This window comes from Centroberyx gerrardi, chromosome 11, assembly GCF_048128805.1.
Source record: "Centroberyx gerrardi isolate f3 chromosome 11, fCenGer3.hap1.cur.20231027, whole genome shotgun sequence".
NCBI lineage: Eukaryota > Metazoa > Chordata > Actinopteri > Beryciformes > Berycidae > Centroberyx > Centroberyx gerrardi.
The window spans coordinates 32430424-32450948 of record NC_136007.1 but is presented as its reverse complement, the minus strand read 5'-3'; positions in this window follow the sequence as shown (position 1 = coordinate 32450948).

Below are 20525 nucleotides of genomic sequence, written 5' to 3'. Positions count from 1 at the left end.
TTGCTGTCGTCCAATCAGATCGCTCCTTTCCTCCTGCTGTGGTCCAATCAGATCCCTCCTTTCCACTTGCTGTGGTCCAATCAGATCGCTCCTTTTATGCCATGGTCAAATCAGAGCTCTCCTTTCATCTTGCTGTCGTCCAATCAGATCGCTCCTTTCCTCTTGCTGTGGTCCAATCAGATCCCTCCTTTTATGCCACGGTCCAATCAGAGCTCTCCTTTCATCTTGCTGTCGTCCAATCAGATCGCTCCTTTCCTCCTGCTGTGGTCCAATCAGATACCTCCTTTCCACTTGCTGTGGTCCAATCAGATCGCTCCTTTTATGCCACGGTCCAATCAGAGCTTTCCTTTCATATTGCTGTCATCCAATCAGATCGCTCCTTTCCTCTTGCTGTGTTCCAATCAGATCCCTCCTTTTATGCCACGGTCCAATCAGAGCTCTCCTTTCATCTTGCTGTCGTCCAATCAGATCGCTCCTTTCCTCCTGCTGTGGTCCAATCAGAACCCTCCTTTTATGCCACGGTCCAATCAGAGCTCTCCTTTCATCTTGCTGTCGTCCAATCAGATCGCTCCTTTCCTCCTGCTGTGGTCCAATCAGATCCCTCCTTTCCTCTTGCTGTGGTCCAATCAGATCCCTCCTTTTATGCCACGGTCCAATCAGAGCTCTCCTTTCATCTTGCTGTCGTCCAATCAGATCGCTCCTTTCCTCCTGCTGTGGTCCAATCAGATCCCTCCTTTCCACTTGCTGTGGTCCAATCAGATCGCTCCTTTTATGCCATGGTCAAATCAGAGCTCTCCTTTCATCTTGCTGTCGTCCAATCAGATCGCTCCTTTCCTCTTGCTGTGGTCCAATCAGATCCCTCCTTTTATGCCACGGTCCAATCAGAGCTCTCCTTTCATCTTGCTGTCGTCCAATCAGATCGCTCCTTTCCTCCTGCTGTGGTCCAATCAGATACCTCCTTTCCACTTGCTGTGGTCCAATCAGATCGCTCCTTTTATGCCACGGTCCAATCAGAGCATTCCTTTCATATTGCTGTCATCCAATCAGATCGCTCCTTTCCTCTTGCTGTGTTCCAATCAGATCCCTCCTTTTATGCCACGGTCCAATCAGAGCTCTCCTTTCATCTTGCTGTCGTCCAATCAGATCGCTCCTTTCCTCCTGCTGTGGTCCAATCAGAGCTCTCCTTTCATCTTGCTGTGGTCCAATCATATCGCTCCTTTCCTCCTGCTGTGGTCCAATCAGATCCCTCCTTTCCTCTTACTGTGGTCCAATCAGATTCCTCCTTTTATGCCACGGTCCAATCAGATCGCTCCTTTCCTCCTGCTGTGGTCCAATCAGATCCATCCTTTCCTCTTGCTGTGGTCCAATCAGATCCCTCTTTTTATGCCACGGTCCAATCAGAGCTCTCCTTTCATCTTGCTGTCGTCCAATCAGATCGCTGCTTTCCTCCTGCTGTGGTCCAATCAGATCCCTCCTTTCCTCTTGCTGTGGTCCAATCAGATCGCTCTTTTTATGCCACGGTCCAATCAGAGCTCTCCTTTCATCTTGCTGTCGTCCAATCAGATCGCTCCTTTCCTCCTGCTGTGGTCCAATCAGATCCCTCCTTTCCTCTTGCTGTGGTCCAATCAGATCCCTCCTTTTATGCCACGGTCCAATGAGAGCTCTCCTTTCATCTTGCTGTCGTCCAATCAGATCGCTCCTTTCCTCCTGCTGTGGTCCAATCAGATCGCTCCTTTCCTCTTGGTGTGGTCCAATCAGATCCCTCCTTTTATGCCACTGTCCAATCAGATGGCTCCTTTCCTCCTGCTGTGGTCCAATCAGATCCCTCCTTTCCTCTTGCTGTGGTCCAATCAGATCGCTCCTTTAATGCCACGGTCCAATCAGATCGCTCCTTTCATCTTGCTGTCGTCCAATCAGATCGCTCCTTTCCTTTTGCTGTGGTCCAATCAGATCCCTCCTTTTATGCCACGGTCCAATCAGAGCTCTCCTTTCATCTTGCTGTCGTCCAATCAGATCGCTCCTTTCCTCCTGCTGTGGTCCAATCAGATCCCTCCTTTCCACTTGCTGTGGTCCAATCAGATCGCTCCTTTTATGCCACGGTCCAATCAGAGCTCTCCTTTCATCTTGCTGTCGTCCAATCAGATCGCTCCTTTCCTCCTGCTGTGGTCCAATCAGATCACTCCTTTCCACTTGCTGTGGTCCAATCAGATCGCTCCTTTTATGCCACGGTCCAATCAGAGCTCTCCTTTCATCTTGCTGTGGTCCAATCAGGTCGCTCCTTTCCTCTTGCTGTGGTCCAATCAGATCACTCCTTTTATGCCACGGTCCAATCAGAGCTCTCCTTTCATCTTGCTGTCGTCCAATCAGATCGCTCCTTTCCTCCTGCTGTGGTCCAATCATATCGCTCCTTTCCTCTTGGTGTGATCCAATCAGATCCCTCCTTTTATGCCACGGTCCAATCAGATGGCTCCTTTCCTCCTGCTGTGGTCCAATCAGATCCCTCCTTTCCTCTTGCTGTGGTCCAATCAGATCGCTCCTTTAATGCCACGGTCCAATCAGATCGCTCCTTTCATCTTGCTGTCGTCCAATCAGATCGCTCCTTTCCTTTTGCTGTGGTCCAATCAGATCCCTCCTTTTATGCCACGGTCCAATCAGAGCTCTCCTTTCATCTTGCTGTCGTCCAATCAGATCGCTCCTTTCCTCCTGCTGTGGTCCAATCAGATCCCTCCTTTCCACTTGCTGTGGTCCAATCAGATCGCTCCTTTTATGCCACGGTCCAATCAGAGCTCTCCTTTCATCTTGCTGTCGTCCAATCAGATCGCTCCTTTCCTCCTGCTGTGGTCCAATCAGATCACTCCTTTCCACTTGCTGTGGTCCAATCAGATCGCTCCTTTTATGCCACGGTCCAATCAGAGCTCTCCTTTCATCTTGCTGTGGTCCAATCAGGTCGCTCCTTTCCTCTTGCTGTGGTCCAATCAGATCACTCCTTTTATGCCACGGTCCAATCAGAGCTCTCCTTTCATCTTGCTGTCGTCCAATCAGATCGCTCCTTTCCTCCTGCTGTGGTCCAATCATATCGCTCCTTTCCTCTTGGTGTGATCCAATCAGATCCCTCCTTTTATGCCACGGTCCAATCAGATGGCTCCTTTCCTCCTGCTGTGTTCCAATCAGATTCCTCCTTTCCTCTTGCTGTTGTCCAATCAGATCCCTCCTTTTATGCCACGGTCCAATCAGAGCTCTCCTTTCATCTTGCTGTCGTCCAATCAGATCGCTCCTTTCCTCCTGCTGTGGTCCAATCAGATCCCTCCTTTACTCTTGCTGTGGTCCAATCAGATCCCTCCTTTTATGCCACGATCCAATCAGAGCTCTCCTTTCATCTTGCTGTCGTCCAATCAGATCGCTCCTTTCCTCCTCCTGTGGTCCAATCAGATCGCTCCTTTCCTTTTGCTGTCGTCCAATCAGATCCCTCCTTTTATGCCACGGTCCAATCAGAGCTCTCCTTTCATCTTGCTGTCGTCCAATCAGATCGCTCATTTCCTCCTGATGTCGTCCAATCAGATCCCTCCTTTCCTCTTGCTGTGGTCCAATCAGATCCGTCCTTTTATGCCACGGTCCAATCAGAGCTCTCCTTTCATCTTGCTGTCGTCCAATCAGATCGCTCCTTTCATCCTGCTGTGGTCCAATCAGATCCCTCCTTTCCTCTTGCTGTGGTCCAATCAGATCCCTCCTTTTATGCCACGGTCCAATCAGAGCTCTCCTTTCATCTTGCTGTCGTCCAATCAGATCGCTCCTTTCCTTCTACTGTGGTCCAATCAGATCCCTCCTTTCTTCTTGCTGTGGTCCAATCAGATCGCTCCTTTTATGCCACGGTCCAATCAGAGCTCTCCTTTCATCTTGCTGTGGTCCAATCAGATCGCTCCTTTCCTCCTGCTGTGGTCCAATCAGATCCCTCCTTTTATGCCACGGTCCAATCAGAGCTCTCCTTTCATCTTGCTGTCGTCCAATCAGATCTCTCCTTTCCTCCTGCTGTGGTCCAATCAGATCCCTCCTTTCCTCTTGCTGTGGTCCAATCAGATCCCTCCTTTTATGCCACGGTCCAATCAGAGCTCTCCTTTCATCTTGCTGTCGTCCAATCAGATCGCTCCTTTCCTTCTACTGTGGTCCAATCAGATCCCTCCTTTCTTCTTGCTGTGGTCCAATCAGATCCCTCCTTTCCTCTTACTGTGGTCCAATCAGATTCCTCCTTTTATGCCACGGTCCAATCAGATCGCTCCTTTCCTCCTGCTGTTGTCCAATCAGATCTCTCCTTTTATTCCACGGTCCAATCAGAGCTCTCCTTTCATCTTGCTGTCGTCCAATCAGATCGCTCCTTTCCTCCTGCTGTGGTCCAATCAGATCCCTCCTTTCTTCTTGCTGTGGTCCAATCAGATCCCTCCTTTTATGCCACGGTCCAATCAGAGCTCTCCTTTCATCTTGCTGTCGTCCAATCATATCGCTCCTTTCCTCCTGCTGTCGTCCAATCAGATCCCTCCAATCCTCTTACTGTGGTCCAATCAGATCCCTCCATTTATGCCACGGTCCAATCAGAGCTCAACTTTCATCTTGCTGTCGTCCAATCAGATCGCTCCTTTCCTCTTGCTGTGGTCCAATCAGAACCCTCCTTTTATGCCACGGTCCAATCAGAGCTCTCCTTTCATCTTGCTGTCGTCCAATCAGATCGCTCCTTTCCTCCTGCTGTGGTCCAATCAGATCCCTCCTTTCCTCTTGCTGTGGTCCAATCAGATCCCTCCTTTTATGCCACGGTCCAATCAGAGCTCTCCTTTCATCTTGCTGTCGTCCAATCAGATCGCTCCTTTCCTCCTGCTGTGGTCCAATCAGATCCCTCCTTTCCACTTGCTGTGGTCCAATCAGATCGCTCCTTTTATGCCATGGTCAAATCAGAGCTCTCCTTTCATCTTGCTGTCGTCCAATCAGATCGCTCCTTTCCTCTTGCTGTGGTCCAATCAGATCCCTCCTTTTATGCCACGGTCCAATCAGAGCTCTCCTTTCATCTTGCTGTCGTCCAATCAGATCGCTCCTTTCCTCCTGCTGTGGTCCAATCAGATACCTCCTTTCCACTTGCTGTGGTCCAATCAGATCGCTCCTTTTATGCCACGGTCCAATCAGAGCTTTCCTTTCATATTGCTGTCATCCAATCAGATCGCTCCTTTCCTCTTGCTGTGTTCCAATCAGATCCCTCCTTTTATGCCACGGTCCAATCAGAGCTCTCCTTTCATCTTGCTGTCGTCCAATCAGATCGCTCCTTTCCTCCTGCTGTGGTCCAATCAGAGCTCTCCTTTCATCTTGCTGTGGTCCAAACATATCGCTCCTTTCCTCCTGCTGTGGTCCAATCAGATCCCTCCTTTCCTCTTACTGTGGTCCAATCAGATTCCTCCTTTTATGCCACGGTCCAATCAGATCGCTCCTTTCCTCCTGCTGTGGTCCAATCAGATCCATCCTTTCCTCTTGCTGTGGTCCAATCAGATCCCTCTTTTTATGCCACGGTCCAATCAGAGCTCTCCTTTCATCTTGCTGTCGTCCAATCAGATCGCTGCTTTCCTCCTGCTGTGGTCCAATCAGATCTCTCCTTTCCTCTTGCTGTGGTCCAATCAGATCGCTCCTTTTATGCCACGGTCCAATCAGAGCTCTCCTTTCATCTTGCTGTCGTCCAATCAGATCGCTCCTTTCCTCCTGCTGTGGTCCAATCAGATCCCTCCTTTCCTCTTGCTGTGGTCCAATCAGATCCCTCCTTTTATGCCACGGTCCAATCAGAGCTCTCCTTTCATCTTGCTGTCGTCCAATCAGATCGCTCCTTTCCTCCTGCTGTGGTCCAATCAGATCGCTCCTTTCCTCTTGGTGTGGTCCAATCAGATCCCTCCTTTTATGCCACTGTCCAATCAGATGGCTCCTTTCCTCCTGCTGTGGTCCAATCAGATCCCTCCTTTCCTCTTGCTGTGGTCCAATCAGATCGCTCCTTTAATGCCACGGTCCAATCAGATCGCTCCTTTCATCTTGCTGTCGTCCAATCAGATCGCTCCTTTCCTTTTGCTGTGGTCCAATCAGATCCCTCCTTTTATGCCACGGTCCAATCAGAGCTCTCCTTTCATCTTGCTGTCGTCCAATCAGATCGCTCCTTTCCTTCTACTGTGGTCCAATCAGATCCCTCCTTTCTTCTTGCTGTGGTCCAATCAGATCGCTCCTTTTATGCCACGGTCCAATCAGAGCTCTCCTTTCATCTTGCTGTGGTCCAATCAGATCGCTCCTTTCCTCTTGGTGTGATCCAATCAGATCCCTCCTTTTATGCCACGGTCCAATCAGATGGCTCCTTTCCTCCTGCTGTGGTCCAATCAGATTCCTCCTTTCCTCTTGCTGTTGTCCAATCAGATCCCTCCTTTTATGCCACGGTCCAATCAGAGCTCTCCTTTCATCTTGCTGTCGTCCAATCAGATCGCTCCTTTCCTCCTGCTGTGGTCCAATCAGATCCCTCCTTTACTCTTGCTGTGGTCCAATCAGATCCCTCCTTTTATGCCACGATCCAATCAGAGCTCTCCTTTCATCTTGCTGTCGTCCAATCAGATCGCTCCTTTCCTCCTCCTGTGGTCCAATCAGATCGCTCCTTTCCTTTTGCTGTGGTCCAATCAGATCCCTCCTTTTATGCCACGGTCCAATCAGAGCTCTCCTTTCATCTTGCTGTCGTCCAATCAGATCGCTCATTTCCTCCTGATGTCGTCCAATCAGATCCCTCCTTTCCTCTTGCTGTGGTCCAATCAGATCCGTCCTTTTATGCCACGGTCCAATCAGAGCTCTCCTTTCATCTTGCTGTCGTCCAATCAGATCGCTCCTTTCATCCTGCTGTGGTCCAATCAGATCCCTCCTTTCCTCTTGCTGTGGTCCAATCAGATCCCTCCTTTTATGCCACGGTCCAATCAGAGCTCTCCTTTCATCTTGCTGTCGTCCAATCAGATCGCTCCTTTCCTTCTACTGTGGTCCAATCAGATCCCTCCTTTCTTCTTGCTGTGGTCCAATCAGATCGCTCCTTTTATGCCACGGTCCAATCAGAGCTCTCCTTTCATCTTGCTGTGGTCCAATCAGATCGCTCCTTTCCTCCTGCTGTGGTCCAATCAGATCCCTCCTTTTATGCCACGGTCCAATCAGAGCTCTCCTTTCATCTTGCTGTCGTCCAATCAGATCTCTCCTTTCCTCCTGCTGTGGTCCAATCAGATCCCTCCTTTCCTCTTGCTGTGGTCCAATCAGATCCCTCCTTTTATGCCACGGTCCAATCAGAGCTCTCCTTTCATCTTGCTGTCGTCCAATCAGATCGCTCCTTTCCTTCTACTGTGGTCCAATCAGATCCCTCCTTTCTTCTTGCTGTGGTCCAATCAGATCCCTCCTTTCCTCTTACTGTGGTCCAATCAGATTCCTCCTTTTATGCCACGGTCCAATCAGATCGCTCCTTTCCTCCTGCTGTTGTCCAATCAGATCTCTCCTTTTATTCCACGGTCCAATCAGAGCTCTCCTTTCATCTTGCTGTCGTCCAATCAGATCGCTCCTTTCCTCCTGCTGTGGTCCAATCAGATCCCTCCTTTCTTCTTGCTGTGGTCCAATCAGATCCCTCCTTTTATGCCACGGTCCAATCAGAGCTCTCCTTTCATCTTGCTGTCGTCCAATCATATCGCTCCTTTCCTCCTGCTGTCGTCCAATCAGATCCCTCCAATCCTCTTACTGTGGTCCAATCAGATCCCTCCTTTTATGCCACGGTCCAATCAGAGCTCAACTTTCATCTTGCTGTCGTCCAATCAGATCGCTCCTTTCCTCTTGCTGTGGTCCAATCAGAACCCTCCTTTTATGCCACGGTCCAATCAGAGCTCTCCTTTCATCTTGCTGTCGTCCAATCAGATCGCTCCTTTCCTCCTGCTGTGGTCCAATCAGATCCCTCCTTTCCTCTTGCTGTGGTCCAATCAGATCCCTCCTTTTATGCCACGGTCCAATCAGAGCTCTCCTTTCATCTGCTGTCGTCCAATCAGATCGCTCCTTTCCTCCTGCTGTGGTCCAATCAGATCCCTCCTTTCCACTTGCTGTGGTCCAATCAGATCGCTCCTTTTATGCCATGGTCAAATCAGAGCTCTCCTTTCATCTTGCTGTCGTCCAATCAGATCGCTCCTTTCCTCTTGCTGTGGTCCAATCAGATCCCTCCTTTTATGCCACGGTCCAATCAGAGCTCTCCTTTCATCTTGCTGTCGTCCAATCAGATCGCTCCTTTCCTCCTGCTGTGGTCCAATCAGATCCCTCCTTTCCTCTTGCTGTGGTCCAATCAGATCCCTCCTTTTATGCCACGGTCCAATCAGAGCTCTCCTTTCATCTGCTGTCGTCCAATCAGATCGCTCCTTTCCTCCTGCTGTGGTCCAATCAGATCCCTCCTTTCCACTTGCTGTGGTCCAATCAGATCGCTCCTTTTATGCCATGGTCAAATCAGAGCTCTCCTTTCATCTTGCTGTCGTCCAATCAGATCGCTCCTTTCCTCTTGCTGTGGTCCAATCAGATCCCTCCTTTTATGCCACGGTCCAATCAGAGCTCTCCTTTCATCTTGCTGTCGTCCAATCAGATCGCTCCTTTCCTCCTGCTGTGGTCCAATCAGATACCTCCTTTCCACTTGCTGTGGTCCAATCAGATCGCTCCTTTTATGCCACGGTCCAATCAGAGCTTTCCTTTCATATTGCTGTCATCCAATCAGATCGCTCCTTTCCTCTTGCTGTGTTCCAATCAGATCCCTCCTTTTATGCCACGGTCCAATCAGAGCTCTCCTTTCATCTTGCTGTCGTCCAATCAGATCGCTCCTTTCCTCCTGCTGTGGTCCAATCAGAACCCTCCTTTTATGCCACGGTCCAATCAGAGCTCTCCTTTCATCTTGCTGTCGTCCAATCAGATCGCTCCTTTCCTCCTGCTGTGGTCCAATCAGATCCCTCCTTTCCTCTTGCTGTGGTCCAATCAGATCCCTCCTTTTATGCCACGGTCCAATCAGAGCTCTCCTTTCATCTTGCTGTCGTCCAATCAGATCGCTCCTTTCCTCCTGCTGTGGTCCAATCAGATCCCTCCTTTCCACTTGCTGTGGTCCAATCAGATCGCTCCTTTTATGCCATGGTCAAATCAGAGCTCTCCTTTCATCTTGCTGTCGTCCAATCAGATCGCTCCTTTCCTCTTGCTGTGGTCCAATCAGATCCCTCCTTTTATGCCACGGTCCAATCAGAGCTCTCCTTTCATCTTGCTGTCGTCCAATCAGATCGCTCCTTTCCTCCTGCTGTGGTCCAATCAGATACCTCCTTTCCACTTGCTGTGGTCCAATCAGATCGCTCCTTTTATGCCACGGTCCAATCAGAGCATTCCTTTCATATTGCTGTCATCCAATCAGATCGCTCCTTTCCTCTTGCTGTGTTCCAATCAGATCCCTCCTTTTATGCCACGGTCCAATCAGAGCTCTCCTTTCATCTTGCTGTCGTCCAATCAGATCGCTCCTTTCCTCCTGCTGTGGTCCAATCAGAGCTCTCCTTTCATCTTGCTGTGGTCCAATCATATCGCTCCTTTCCTCCTGCTGTGGTCCAATCAGATCCCTCCTTTCCTCTTACTGTGGTCCAATCAGATTCCTCCTTTTATGCCACGGTCCAATCAGATCGCTCCTTTCCTCCTGCTGTGGTCCAATCAGATCCATCCTTTCCTCTTGCTGTGGTCCAATCAGATCCCTCTTTTTATGCCACGGTCCAATCAGAGCTCTCCTTTCATCTTGCTGTCGTCCAATCAGATCGCTGCTTTCCTCCTGCTGTGGTCCAATCAGATCCCTCCTTTCCTCTTGCTGTGGTCCAATCAGATCGCTCTTTTTATGCCACGGTCCAATCAGAGCTCTCCTTTCATCTTGCTGTCGTCCAATCAGATCGCTCCTTTCCTCCTGCTGTGGTCCAATCAGATCCCTCCTTTCCTCTTGCTGTGGTCCAATCAGATCCCTCCTTTTATGCCACGGTCCAATGAGAGCTCTCCTTTCATCTTGCTGTCGTCCAATCAGATCGCTCCTTTCCTCCTGCTGTGGTCCAATCAGATCGCTCCTTTCCTCTTGGTGTGGTCCAATCAGATCCCTCCTTTTATGCCACTGTCCAATCAGATGGCTCCTTTCCTCCTGCTGTGGTCCAATCAGATCCCTCCTTTCCTCTTGCTGTGGTCCAATCAGATCGCTCCTTTAATGCCACGGTCCAATCAGATCGCTCCTTTCATCTTGCTGTCGTCCAATCAGATCGCTCCTTTCCTTTTGCTGTGGTCCAATCAGATCCCTCCTTTTATGCCACGGTCCAATCAGAGCTCTCCTTTCATCTTGCTGTCGTCCAATCAGATCGCTCCTTTCCTCCTGCTGTGGTCCAATCAGATCCCTCCTTTCCACTTGCTGTGGTCCAATCAGATCGCTCCTTTTATGCCACGGTCCAATCAGAGCTCTCCTTTCATCTTGCTGTCGTCCAATCAGATCGCTCCTTTCCTCCTGCTGTGGTCCAATCAGATCACTCCTTTCCACTTGCTGTGGTCCAATCAGATCGCTCCTTTTATGCCACGGTCCAATCAGAGCTCTCCTTTCATCTTGCTGTGGTCCAATCAGGTCGCTCCTTTCCTCTTGCTGTGGTCCAATCAGATCACTCCTTTTATGCCACGGTCCAATCAGAGCTCTCCTTTCATCTTGCTGTCGTCCAATCAGATCGCTCCTTTCCTCCTGCTGTGGTCCAATCATATCGCTCCTTTCCTCTTGGTGTGATCCAATCAGATCCCTCCTTTTATGCCACGGTCCAATCAGATGGCTCCTTTCCTCCTGCTGTGGTCCAATCAGATCCCTCCTTTCCTCTTGCTGTGGTCCAATCAGATCGCTCCTTTAATGCCACGGTCCAATCAGATCGCTCCTTTCATCTTGCTGTCGTCCAATCAGATCGCTCCTTTCCTTTTGCTGTGGTCCAATCAGATCCCTCCTTTTATGCCACGGTCCAATCAGAGCTCTCCTTTCATCTTGCTGTCGTCCAATCAGATCGCTCCTTTCCTCCTGCTGTGGTCCAATCAGATCCCTCCTTTCCACTTGCTGTGGTCCAATCAGATCGCTCCTTTTATGCCACGGTCCAATCAGAGCTCTCCTTTCATCTTGCTGTCGTCCAATCAGATCGCTCCTTTCCTCCTGCTGTGGTCCAATCAGATCACTCCTTTCCACTTGCTGTGGTCCAATCAGATCGCTCCTTTTATGCCACGGTCCAATCAGAGCTCTCCTTTCATCTTGCTGTGGTCCAATCAGGTCGCTCCTTTCCTCTTGCTGTGGTCCAATCAGATCACTCCTTTTATGCCACGGTCCAATCAGAGCTCTCCTTTCATCTTGCTGTCGTCCAATCAGATCGCTCCTTTCCTCCTGCTGTGGTCCAATCATATCGCTCCTTTCCTCTTGGTGTGATCCAATCAGATCCCTCCTTTTATGCCACGGTCCAATCAGATGGCTCCTTTCCTCCTGCTGTGTTCCAATCAGATTCCTCCTTTCCTCTTGCTGTTGTCCAATCAGATCCCTCCTTTTATGCCACGGTCCAATCAGAGCTCTCCTTTCATCTTGCTGTCGTCCAATCAGATCGCTCCTTTCCTCCTGCTGTGGTCCAATCAGATCCCTCCTTTACTCTTGCTGTGGTCCAATCAGATCCCTCCTTTTATGCCACGATCCAATCAGAGCTCTCCTTTCATCTTGCTGTCGTCCAATCAGATCGCTCCTTTCCTCCTCCTGTGGTCCAATCAGATCGCTCCTTTCCTTTTGCTGTCGTCCAATCAGATCCCTCCTTTTATGCCACGGTCCAATCAGAGCTCTCCTTTCATCTTGCTGTCGTCCAATCAGATCGCTCATTTCCTCCTGATGTCGTCCAATCAGATCCCTCCTTTCCTCTTGCTGTGGTCCAATCAGATCCGTCCTTTTATGCCACGGTCCAATCAGAGCTCTCCTTTCATCTTGCTGTCGTCCAATCAGATCGCTCCTTTCATCCTGCTGTGGTCCAATCAGATCCCTCCTTTCCTCTTGCTGTGGTCCAATCAGATCCCTCCTTTTATGCCACGGTCCAATCAGAGCTCTCCTTTCATCTTGCTGTCGTCCAATCAGATCGCTCCTTTCCTTCTACTGTGGTCCAATCAGATCCCTCCTTTCTTCTTGCTGTGGTCCAATCAGATCGCTCCTTTTATGCCACGGTCCAATCAGAGCTCTCCTTTCATCTTGCTGTGGTCCAATCAGATCGCTCCTTTCCTCCTGCTGTGGTCCAATCAGATCCCTCCTTTTATGCCACGGTCCAATCAGAGCTCTCCTTTCATCTTGCTGTCGTCCAATCAGATCTCTCCTTTCCTCCTGCTGTGGTCCAATCAGATCCCTCCTTTCCTCTTGCTGTGGTCCAATCAGATCCCTCCTTTTATGCCACGGTCCAATCAGAGCTCTCCTTTCATCTTGCTGTCGTCCAATCAGATCGCTCCTTTCCTTCTACTGTGGTCCAATCAGATCCCTCCTTTCTTCTTGCTGTGGTCCAATCAGATCCCTCCTTTCCTCTTACTGTGGTCCAATCAGATTCCTCCTTTTATGCCACGGTCCAATCAGATCGCTCCTTTCCTCCTGCTGTTGTCCAATCAGATCTCTCCTTTTATTCCACGGTCCAATCAGAGCTCTCCTTTCATCTTGCTGTCGTCCAATCAGATCGCTCCTTTCCTCCTGCTGTGGTCCAATCAGATCCCTCCTTTCTTCTTGCTGTGGTCCAATCAGATCCCTCCTTTTATGCCACGGTCCAATCAGAGCTCTCCTTTCATCTTGCTGTCGTCCAATCATATCGCTCCTTTCCTCCTGCTGTCGTCCAATCAGATCCCTCCAATCCTCTTACTGTGGTCCAATCAGATCCCTCCTTTTATGCCACGGTCCAATCAGAGCTCAACTTTCATCTTGCTGTCGTCCAATCAGATCGCTCCTTTCCTCTTGCTGTGGTCCAATCAGAACCCTCCTTTTATGCCACGGTCCAATCAGAGCTCTCCTTTCATCTTGCTGTCGTCCAATCAGATCGCTCCTTTCCTCCTGCTGTGGTCCAATCAGATCCCTCCTTTCCTCTTGCTGTGGTCCAATCAGATCCCTCCTTTTATGCCACGGTCCAATCAGAGCTCTCCTTTCATCTTGCTGTCGTCCAATCAGATCGCTCCTTTCCTCCTGCTGTGGTCCAATCAGATCCCTCCTTTCCACTTGCTGTGGTCCAATCAGATCGCTCCTTTTATGCCATGGTCAAATCAGAGCTCTCCTTTCATCTTGCTGTCGTCCAATCAGATCGCTCCTTTCCTCTTGCTGTGGTCCAATCAGATCCCTCCTTTTATGCCACGGTCCAATCAGAGCTCTCCTTTCATCTTGCTGTCGTCCAATCAGATCGCTCCTTTCCTCCTGCTGTGGTCCAATCAGATACCTCCTTTCCACTTGCTGTGGTCCAATCAGATCGCTCCTTTTATGCCACGGTCCAATCAGAGCTTTCCTTTCATATTGCTGTCATCCAATCAGATCGCTCCTTTCCTCTTGCTGTGTTCCAATCAGATCCCTCCTTTTATGCCACGGTCCAATCAGAGCTCTCCTTTCATCTTGCTGTCGTCCAATCAGATCGCTCCTTTCCTCCTGCTGTGGTCCAATCAGAGCTCTCCTTTCATCTTGCTGTGGTCCAAACATATCGCTCCTTTCCTCCTGCTGTGGTCCAATCAGATCCCTCCTTTCCTCTTACTGTGGTCCAATCAGATTCCTCCTTTTATGCCACGGTCCAATCAGATCGCTCCTTTCCTCCTGCTGTGGTCCAATCAGATCCATCCTTTCCTCTTGCTGTGGTCCAATCAGATCCCTCTTTTTATGCCACGGTCCAATCAGAGCTCTCCTTTCATCTTGCTGTCGTCCAATCAGATCGCTGCTTTCCTCCTGCTGTGGTCCAATCAGATCTCTCCTTTCCTCTTGCTGTGGTCCAATCAGATCGCTCCTTTTATGCCACGGTCCAATCAGAGCTCTCCTTTCATCTTGCTGTCGTCCAATCAGATCGCTCCTTTCCTCCTGCTGTGGTCCAATCAGATCCCTCCTTTCCTCTTGCTGTGGTCCAATCAGATCCCTCCTTTTATGCCACGGTCCAATCAGAGCTCTCCTTTCATCTTGCTGTCGTCCAATCAGATCGCTCCTTTCCTCCTGCTGTGGTCCAATCAGATCGCTCCTTTCCTCTTGGTGTGGTCCAATCAGATCCCTCCTTTTATGCCACTGTCCAATCAGATGGCTCCTTTCCTCCTGCTGTGGTCCAATCAGATCCCTCCTTTCCTCTTGCTGTGGTCCAATCAGATCGCTCCTTTAATGCCACGGTCCAATCAGATCGCTCCTTTCATCTTGCTGTCGTCCAATCAGATCGCTCCTTTCCTTTTGCTGTGGTCCAATCAGATCCCTCCTTTTATGCCACGGTCCAATCAGAGCTCTCCTTTCATCTTGCTGTCGTCCAATCAGATCGCTCCTTTCCTCCTGCTGTGGTCCAATCAGATCCCTCCTTTCCACTTGCTGTGGTCCAATCAGATCGCTCCTTTTATGCCACGGTCCAATCAGAGCTCTCCTTTCATCTTGCTGTCGTCCAATCAGATCGCTCCTTTCCTCCTGCTGTGGTCCAATCAGATCACTCCTTTCCACTTGCTGTGGTCCAATCAGATCGCTCCTTTTATGCCACGGTCCAATCAGAGCTCTCCTTTCATCTTGCTGTGGTCCAATCAGGTCGCTCCTTTCCTCTTGCTGTGGTCCAATCAGATCACTCCTTTTATGCCACGGTCCAATCAGAGCTCTCCTTTCATCTTGCTGTCGTCCAATCAGATCGCTCCTTTCCTCCTGCTGTGGTCCAATCATATCGCTCCTTTCCTCTTGGTGTGGTCCAATCAGATCCCTCCTTTTATGCCACGGTCCAATCAGATGGCTCCTTTCCTCCTGCTGTGGTCCAGTCAGATTCCTCCTTTCCTCTTGCTGTTGTCCAATCAGATCCCTCCTTTTATGCCACGGTCCAATCAGAGCTCTCCTTTCATCTTGCTGTCGTCCAATCAGATCGCTCCTTTCCTCCTGCTGTGGTCCAATCAGATCGCTCCTTTCCTATTGGTGTGGTCCAATCAGATGCCTCCTTTTATGCCACGGTCCAATCAGATGGCTCCTTTCCTCCTGCTGTGGTCCAATCAGATCACTCCTTTCCTCTTGCTGTGGTCCAATCAGATCCCTCCTTTTATGCCACGGTCCAATCAGAGCTCTCATTTCATCTTGCTGTCGTCAAATCAGATCTCTCCTTTCCTCTTGCTGTGGTCCAATCAGATGCCTCCTTTTATGCCACGGTCCAATCAGAGCTCTCCTTTCATCTTGCTGTCGTCCAATCAGATCGCTCCTTTCCTCCTGCTGTGGTCCAATCAGATCCCTCCTTTCCACTTGCTGTGGTCCAATCAGATCCCTCCTTTTATGCCACGGTCCAATCAGAGCTCTCCTTTCATCTTGCTGTGGTCCAATCAGATCGCTCCTTTCCTCTTGCTGTGGTCCAATCAGATCCCTCCTTTTATGCCACGGTCCAATCAGAGCTCTCCTTTCATCTTGCTGTCGTCCAATCAGATCGCTCCTTTCCTCCTGCTGTGGTCCAATCAGATCCCTCCTTTCCTCTTGCTGTGGTCCAATCAGATCCCTCCTTTTATGCCACGGTCCAATCAGAGCTCTCCTTTCATCTTGCTGTCGTCCAATCAGATCGCTCCTTTCCTCCTGCTGTGGTCCAATCAGATCCCTCCTTTCCTCTTGCTGTGGTCCAATCAGATCGCTCCTTATATGCCACGGTCCAATCAGAGCTCTCCTTTCATCTTGCTGTCGTCCAATCAGATCGCTGCTTTCCTCCTGCTGTGGTCCAATCAGATCCCTCCTTTCCTCCTGCTGTGGTCCAATCAGATCCCTCCTTTCCTCTTGCTATTTTCGAATCAGATCCCTCCTTTTATGCCACGGTCCAATCAGAGCTCTCCTTTCATCTTGCTGTGGTCCAATCAGATCGCTCCTTTCCTCCTGCTGTGGTCCAATCAGATACCTCCTTTTATGCCACGGTCCAATCAGAGCTCTCCTTTCATCTTGCTGTGGTCCAATCAGATCGCTCCTTTCCTCCTGCTGTGGTCCAATCAGATCCGTCCTGTCCTCTTGCTGTGGTCCAATCAGATCCCTCCTCCTATGCCACGGTCCAATCAGAGCTCTCCTTTCATCTTGCTATCGTCCAATCAGATCGCTCCTTTCCTCCTGCTGTGGTCCAATCAGATCGCTCCTTTCCTCTTGCTTTGGTCCAATCAGATCCCTCCTTTTATGCCACGGTCCAATCAGATCGCTCCTTTCATCTTGCTGTCGTCCAATCAGATCGCTCCTTTCCTTTTGCTGTGGTCCAATCAGATCCCTCCTTTTATGCCACGGTCCAATCAGAGCTCTCCTTTCATCTTGCTGTCGTCCAATCAGATCGCTCCTTTCCTCCTGCTGTGGTCCAATCAGATCCCTCCTTTCCACTTGCTGTGGTCCAATCAGATCGCTCCTTTTATGCCACGGTCCAATCAGAGCTCTCCTTTCATCTTGCTGTCGTCCAATCAGATCGCTCCTTTCCTCCTGCTGTGGTCCAATCAGATCACTCCTTTCCACTTGCTGTGGTCCAATCAGATCGCTCCTTTTATGCCACGGTCCAATCAGAGCTCTCCTTTCATCTTGCTGTGGTCCAATCAGGTCGCTCCTTTCCTCTTGCTGTGGTCCAATCAGATCACTCCTTTTATGCCACGGTCCAATCAGAGCTCTCCTTTCATCTTGCTGTCGTCCAATCAGATCGCTCCTTTCCTCCTGCTGTGGTCCAATCATATCGCTCCTTTCCTCTTGGTGTGATCCAATCAGATCCCTCCTTTTATGCCACGGTCCAATCAGATGGCTCCTTTCCTCCTGCTGTGTTCCAATCAGATTCCTCCTTTCCTCTTGCTGTTGTCCAATCAGATCCCTCCTTTTATGCCACGGTCCAATCAGAGCTCTCCTTTCATCTTGCTGTCGTCCAATCAGATCGCTCCTTTCCTCCTGCTGTGGTCCAATCAGATCCCTCCTTTACTCTTGCTGTGGTCCAATCAGATCCCTCCTTTTATGCCACGATCCAATCAGAGCTCTCCTTTCATCTTGCTGTCGTCCAATCAGATCGCTCCTTTCCTCCTCCTGTGGTCCAATCAGATCGCTCCTTTCCTTTTGCTGTCGTCCAATCAGATCCCTCCTTTTATGCCACGGTCCAATCAGAGCTCTCCTTTCATCTTGCTGTCGTCCAATCAGATCGCTCATTTCCTCCTGATGTCGTCCAATCAGATCCCTCCTTTCCTCTTGCTGTGGTCCAATCAGATCCGTCCTTTTATGCCACGGTCCAATCAGAGCTCTCCTTTCATCTTGCTGTCGTCCAATCAGATCGCTCCTTTCATCCTGCTGTGGTCCAATCAGATCCCTCCTTTCCTCTTGCTGTGGTCCAATCAGATCCCTCCTTTTATGCCACGGTCCAATCAGAGCTCTCCTTTCATCTTGCTGTCGTCCAATCAGATCGCTCCTTTCCTTCTACTGTGGTCCAATCAGATCCCTCCTTTCTTCTTGCTGTGGTCCAATCAGATCGCTCCTTTTATGCCACGGTCCAATCAGAGCTCTCCTTTCATCTTGCTGTGGTCCAATCAGATCGCTCCTTTCCTCCTGCTGTGGTCCAATCAGATCCCTCCTTTTATGCCACGGTCCAATCAGAGCTCTCCTTTCATCTTGCTGTCGTCCAATCAGATCTCTCCTTTCCTCCTGCTGTGGTCCAATCAGATCCCTCCTTTCCTCTTGCTGTGGTCCAATCAGATCCCTCCTTTTATGCCACGGTCCAATCAGAGCTCTCCTTTCATCTTGCTGTCGTCCAATCAGATCGCTCCTTTCCTTCTACTGTGGTCCAATCAGATCCCTCCTTTCTTCTTGCTGTGGTCCAATCAGATCCCTCCTTTCCTCTTACTGTGGTCCAATCAGATTCCTCCTTTTATGCCACGGTCCAATCAGATCGCTCCTTTCCTCCTGCTGTTGTCCAATCAGATCTCTCCTTTTATTCCACGGTCCAATCAGAGCTCTCCTTTCATCTTGCTGTCGTCCAATCAGATCGCTCCTTTCCTCCTGCTGTGGTCCAATCAGATCCCTCCTTTCTTCTTGCTGTGGTCCAATCAGATCCCTCCTTTTATGCCACGGTCCAATCAGAGCTCTCCTTTCATCTTGCTGTCGTCCAATCATATCGCTCCTTTCCTCCTGCTGTCGTCCAATCAGATCCCTCCAATCCTCTTACTGTGGTCCAATCAGATCCCTCCTTTTATGCCACGGTCCAATCAGAGCTCAACTTTCATCTTGCTGTCGTCCAATCAGATCGCTCCTTTCCTCTTGCTGTGGTCCAATCAGAACCCTCCTTTTATGCCACGGTCCAATCAGAGCTCTCCTTTCATCTTGCTGTCGTCCAATCAGATCGCTCCTTTCCTCCTGCTGTGGTCCAATCAGATCCCTCCTTTCCTCTTGCTGTGGTCCAATCAGATCCCTCCTTTTATGCCACGGTCCAATCAGAGCTCTCCTTTCATCTTGCTGTCGTCCAATCAGATCGCTCCTTTCCTCCTGCTGTGGTCCAATCAGATCCCTCCTTTCCACTTGCTGTGGTCCAATCAGATCGCTCCTTTTATGCCATGGTCAAATCAGAGCTCTCCTTTCATCTTGCTGTCGTCCAATCAGATCGCTCCTTTCCTCTTGCTGTGGTCCAATCAGATCCCTCCTTTTATGCCACGGTCCAATCAGAGCTCTCCTTTCATCTTGCTGTCGTCCAATCAGATCGCTCCTTTCCTCCTGCTGTGGTCCAATCAGATACCTCCTTTCCACTTGCTGTGGTCCAATCAGATCGCTCCTTTTATGCCACGGTCCAATCAGAGCTTTCCTTTCATATTGCTGTCATCCAATCAGATCGCTCCTTTCCTCTTGCTGTGTTCCAATCAGATCCCTCCTTTTATGCCACGGTCCAATCAGAGCTCTCCTTTCATCTTGCTGTCGTCCAATCAGATCGCTCCTTTCCTCCTGCTGTGGTCCAATCAGAGCTCTCCTTTCATCTTGCTGTGGTCCAAACATATCGCTCCTTTCCTCCTGCTGTGGTCCAATCAGATCCCTCCTTTCCTCTTACTGTGGTCCAATCAGATTCCTCCTTTTATGCCACGGTCCAATCAGATCGCTCCTTTCCTCCTGCTGTGGTCCAATCAGATCCATCCTTTCCTCTTGCTGTGGTCCAATCAGATCCCTCTTTTTATGCCACGGTCCAATCAGAGCTCTCCTTTCATCTTGCTGTCGTCCAATCAGATCGCTGCTTTCCTCCTGCTGTGGTCCAATCAGATCTCTCCTTTCCTCTTGCTGTGGTCCAATCAGATCGCTCCTTTTATGCCACGGTCCAATCAGAGCTCTCCTTTCATCTTGCTGTCGTCCAATCAGATCGCTCCTTTCCTCCTGCTGTGGTCCAATCAGATCCCTCCTTTCCTCTTGCTGTGGTCCAATCAGATCCCTCCTTTTATGCCACGGTCCAATCAGAGCTCTCCTTTCATCTTGCTGTCGTCCAATCAGATCGCTCCTTTCCTCCTGCTGTGGTCCAATCAGATCGCTCCTTTCCTCTTGGTGTGGTCCAATCAGATCCCTCCTTTTATGCCACTGTCCAATCAGATGGCTCCTTTCCTCCTGCTGTGGTCCAATCAGATCCCTCCTTTCCTCTTGCTGTGGTCCAATCAGATCGCTCCTTTAATGCCACGGTCCAATCAGATCGCTCCTTTCATCTTGCTGTCGTCCAATCAGATCGCTCCTTTCCTTTTGCTGTGGTCCAATCAGATCCCTCCTTTTATGCCACGGTCCAATCAGAGCTCTCCTTTCATCTTGCTGTCGTCCAATCAGATCGCTCCTTTCCTCCTGCTGTGGTCCAATCAGATCCCTCCTTTCCACTTGCTGTGGTCCAATCAGATCGCTCCTTTTATGCCACGGTCCAATCAGAGCTCTCCTTTCATCTTGCTGTCGTCCAATCAGATCGCTCCTTTCCTCCTGCTGTGGTCCAATCAGATCACTCCTTTCCACTTGCTGTGGTCCAATCAGATCGCTCCTTTTATGCCACGGTCCAATCAGAGCTCTCCTTTCATCTTGCTGTGGTCCAATCAGGTCGCTCCTTTCCTCTTGCTGTGGTCCAATCAGATCACTCCTTTTATGCCACGGTCCAATCAGAGCTCTCCTTTCATCTTGCTGTCGTCCAATCAGATCGCTCCTTTCCTCCTGCTGTGGTCCAATCATATCGCTCCTTTCCTCTTGGTGTGGTCCAATCAGATCCCTCCTTTTATGCCACGGTCCAATCAGATGGCTCCTTTCCTCCTGCTGTGGTCCAGTCAGATTCCTC